At 38.6% G+C, this 5,074-nt stretch overlaps 1 pseudogene; it reads right to left on the bottom strand.

The window, feature by feature from the left end:
- Positions 1-207: 207 nt before the first annotated feature.
- On the bottom strand, positions 208-783 carry LOC133046556 (large ribosomal subunit protein uL11-like; annotated as a pseudogene).
- Positions 784-5,074: the final 4,291 nt, after the last annotated feature.

Genomic DNA, 5,074 nt, shown 5'->3' with positions numbered 1-5,074 from the left:
CTTTAAGTAGGCCAAACATTCTCCCTGAAACTATCACTTCTAATTTGCCTAGCAACATTTTCATAGTGTAAAATCTAGCCAGCGTCTAAACTATTAGAACTTCTGAATTTTTGGCATCTGAATTAATGTCTTAAATTTTTATATAAAATTTGATGAGTTTATATCTACCTGCTCTTATAGGATATAGACTTTTATTATTTTTTTTTCTTCTGGTTGTCAAGTGATCCTTTATTTTTCTTTTTCCTTTGCAGTTCTTAACTAGCTGGGCACTCCACTGCACCACTGTTGATATCATCTATGATGTCATGAGGGTGGCGGCCATCAACATTGCAGCCCACAGACTGGGCGGTCCCCAGGATCTCTTTAATGGTTCCAGAAAGTTCTCTAGCTAGAGACCGATGCCGCATCTGCCGGGCAATGTTGACGATCTCTTCAGAAGTGATGTTTCCACTGTGCTTAATGTTTTTCTGCTTCTTTCTGTCCCTTGGTGGTTCCTTGAGGGCTTTGATGATCAGGGCAGAAGCAGAAGGTACCACCTCAATCTGGGCTTGTCTGTTCTGAATGGTCAGTTTCACTGTAATCCTCAGATCCTTCCAATCACCAGTTGCCTTGGTGATGTCATCACCGAACTTTTTTGGAGACAGGCCCAAGGGGCCGATCTTGGGGGCCAGGGAAGACGTGGCACCGACTTCCCCACCGGTGCACCTCAGGTACACGACTTTGATCTTGTTGGGGTGAACTTAGGCGGCATGGTGGAGGCCGCTGGTGTCGGATGAACCCGGATTCGGGACGACCGAAGAAAGTTCCACCTTCGCCTCCTCCTAGCCGAAAGCCGAAAGGAGGATATAGACTTTTAAAGAGAGTATGTGTTTAGTCGCTCAGTCATGTCTGACTCTTTGTGACCCTTTATACTATAGCCTGCCAGGCTCCTCTGTCCATGGGATTTTCCAGGCAAGAAACCCAGGTGGGTTGCCGTTTCCTTCTCCAGGGGATCTGCCTGACCCAAGGATTGAACCTGCATCTCCTGTGTCTCCTGCATTGCAGGTGAATTTTTTTTATAGAGAATAGGCACTGCATTTAATATGTAATCTAAAATATGCATATCATAGAGCTACTAAGCCCATGGACCCTGAATATGGCTTATGACATTTTATTTGATGATAATGATGAAATGTATCACTATTGATGTAAGAGAAAAAAATACTTTTGTTTATATAGTATGCTTTCAAGTCCACCATCCATTTGGTGCCTGCAATAACCCTATGAGGTAGATAAGACAGAGCTTTATTTTCCATTTGATAGATCATGAACTATTGCACATGATTAAATGATTTTTCCAAGGTCACCAGCTAGTAAATGCTAATGCCTCTGCCAGAACTTTTCTGAAAGATGACAATATTGACAAGAAAGAATCTATAGTCTAGGTTTCATTACTAAGGAAGACAAAATAGAAATATCAGTTGTCTATGACTAAGGGTGGCTAGAAATCAGGTAAATGACAGAAAATGTCAAGAATGAAAAAGAAAAATTACATTGAAAATTATAGAATATTTGAAGGCTATTTCTTCTCAATATATTTACTTCTTCATAAAGAAGTGCAAACCTTTTTAAAAGAAATGACATTTTTATTAGTATTTTGGTATGCAGTATAGCAGTAAATATGAAAAATGTACCATATAAAGTTTGGTATAGGAAAACAAAAATCCTTAAAGGGAGGTTCCCAAGATAGAAGAACGAGAAATGTAGCATCTGTTTTAAAGGAAAAAAAAAATGGAAGAACAAGAAAATTAAAAGTAATTAAAAACTAAGAGAACTAGAATATTCTATGATCTGATGGTTGACATAAATTTAATGGCATAAAAACAGAGATTGGACAAGGAAACAGAGAGGAAGCATTTTAAAATATGCTATTCAGATCAGCATTTTTGAAGGATATTTGCAGTCAATTCCCAGAAAATAAATTTCTTTCTAAAGGAAGAAAGTATGAGTTAAAGTATATTCAGAATTATTATAGAAAATTCAGTTGAGATGTATTATTTTCCAAATACTGACTAAGCTAGAGTTAGGTGAGATTTATTCAGTATTCTGAGTATATGGCCATCATCAACAAATAGAGATGATATTTTACTTTGATATAGGAATAATTTGCTGCTTAACTAAAAAACAAACGAAAACAAGGTTTTATGAAACACAGACGGCATTTCAGAGCAGGGCATTTAGCCTTATCCTACATCTCAAGTTATGCTTAATACCCATGTACTGGCTACTTTTTTTTTTTGGCATATGTGATGTTAAACAGTTTTTTTCTTAAGTACTATAGAAAAAAAGGGCTTCCCCGGTGGCTCAGCGGTGAAGAATCCGCCTGCAATGTAGGAATAGCAGGAGACACAGCTTTGATTCCTAGGTGGGAAAGATCCCCTGGAGTAGGAAATGGCAACACACTCCAGTATTCTTGCCTGGAGGATGTACAGAGGAGCCTGGCAGGCTACAGTCCTCGGGGTCGCAGAGTCAGACACGACTGTAGCGACTTAGCACGCACACATGCATAGAAAAAAATGTAAAGTTATAAGTGGCCTTAAATGAGTAGGAGAACAGCAATTTCATTACCCAAAGGAAATATTAAGTGAAAGCCTGCATGGAAGGACAATAAGCAGCAGTATTTAATCTTTTCTTTTGTTGACTTAACACTGTTATCATTTAGAAAAAAAGTGTGCATATTGTGATATAATTGAAACAGATTGTGATTCATATCAGGGAAGACTTGACAGGGGAAGTGTATCAGGATATGGTAATAAAGTTGGAAATTATTAGGGTGACTATTTGCCTCAATTGGCCCAGGACAGTCCTGGTTTTAACATTTCTTGTCCCCATGTAATTATTATTGTCTGTTTTCACTCTCAAAAGTGTTCTATGTTGGATGATACACTGTATGGTCACCTTAGAAGTGGGGGCAGCATGGTAAATATTATCAGTGCATTTTAATTGCACTACTAGTAACAGCTAACACTTTTGAGTCTGCCTAGCAATTTATGAGCACTGTCTGACATTGTCCTTCCAAGAGTCTATGAGACAGTATTATAGTCCCCATTCTAGAGATGAGGGAGTTCAAGCTTATGTTTATAGATACTCAGTAACTTGGCCAAGGTTATACAGTAGCCATTCCTAATTCAAGCAGTCTTATTTCAGAGGTCACAAGAATAATCACCATGCACCATTTATTTTCTCCATACTTTTAAAAATTTCATAAGACATCTGAAAATTTAACTTAAGTGGGCTACCAAATGTATAAGACAGAAAAAAATTATCAAGCATATATTGGGGGGAATACTTCAAAACCTTTTCATAAGTTTAGGCAGACTTCCCTGTGATTCATAAAATATTATTGAAAATAGGTCTGAAAGAAAGAAATATGCTATGGGAGGGATGATTCCATTCCCTGTATATTATAAAATTCTTAATTTTGCTTCCTGTATGTACTTCCTCTTTTGAGCCCAAAGTCCTTTCTCACACACTTGCCACCTTAACCTCTTGCCCTCTCTATCTAGGCACTAAGATGGAAGTGAAAATAGGAAAGTCAGTTCCTACTAAAAATACGTGTTATAATGCATTTTGATCTACTTCATCTAAGGATTCTAGACAGCTTTCCCCCCAAGTATAACACTATTCTAGCTCAAAAATTAATTTTTCCCAAAACTGCTATGATAAAAACTTTGGCTTTTAGGTAACCAATTATTTACAGTTGTTGAGAACAGGAGAAAAAAATGAGCACCCGAAACTTTCCCTCACCTTCTGCTGACATTGTGCCCACAGTGCTTTGGCACAGCTGCTGGGCAGGCCTGGGGGAAATGACAGGGGAATTCTTTCTAAAACAGTGGGTAGGCTCTCTGCATCTCCCCCCACACCCCCGCCCTGCCACCAAGCCGGTGATGTGCATTCCCTGGAACGTTTAAGGCCTTACAGCTCTCCTTCAGCTATGTGGCTTATCTCTCATAGACCTTTCCTGAGCCCAGCCATTGGGAAGAGGAATCCCTAAGAAGGAATTCCTGCTTTCACAGAGAATTATTTAGAGAATCACAATGGGGAAGATTGAGCTACACTATCAACAAATATTTATTAGTTTACTCTCTAAGGTGGTCCTGGAGTTCAGTTAATTATTACAGAATCACAGGCACTCTTATTTAAAGTGGGATTTAAGTTCTCCTTTTAATCATAAATTGAAATGTTAAGTCCATCTTAGTTCAACTATAGTACGACTTTCAAAACAAACTAATCTGTATAGCACAGAACAGGAATGGAAGAACATTTAGCATGGAACAGGAATGGAAGAACAAATGGAAGATTTAGCTCCATCTGTATGTGCTGCTCATATGAGTTAGAACTACATAGTCATCAATGAATAACAAAGATGAATCATTATTTTTGATTATTGAGTACCGTGATCATATGGCTGTCTTTTCACCTGTGTGAATTTCTGCTGAAGAAACTTTGCAAAGGGGCTATTAAAGAAATAAGTCAAAATAGGTATTAAAAAAAAAAAAAATGTCTGTACCACATGGTTTGTGGGATCTTAGTTCCCCGACCAGGTATGAAACTCAGATCCATGCAGTGCAAGTGCCAAATCCTAACTACTGGACCACTAGGGAACTGCCCCAAATGGGTAACATTGATAAGTGTGTCCTGGCTTCCATTCTGTTAAGGCTAGTGTTTTGGGGCTCATTCTAACAGTATGAGTAAGTACGACTTATTTAACAGCCAATGGGGATAGGGGCACTTTGTCTCTACCTCTCTACTCTCTGTGGATGGCCCCAAAGAATGAAACCACATTTCCCTCTCCTACCTACTAGCATCAGCATATGCTCTCTCTACATTCCCTTCCATCAAAAGCTGCTTTGGGGAAACAATCTGATGAATTGGTATAAATGACTAATAAGGCTTAAAATATTACCTTTCTCTCGGATTATGGCTTTGTGCTAGAGAAATAAACCACTCAAAGGGATTAAACTCTAGTGGCAAAACTGCAGGTGAGTTGGAGGAGGGGTTTTGGGTTATAGGTACTTTTCTAAGCCTACACAGT

The sequence above is a fragment of the Dama dama genome, chromosome 25 (genome assembly GCF_033118175.1).
Source record: "Dama dama isolate Ldn47 chromosome 25, ASM3311817v1, whole genome shotgun sequence".
NCBI classification, from domain to species: Eukaryota; Metazoa; Chordata; class Mammalia; order Artiodactyla; family Cervidae; genus Dama; species Dama dama.
This window is presented reverse-complemented; position numbering and strand designations above follow the sequence as displayed.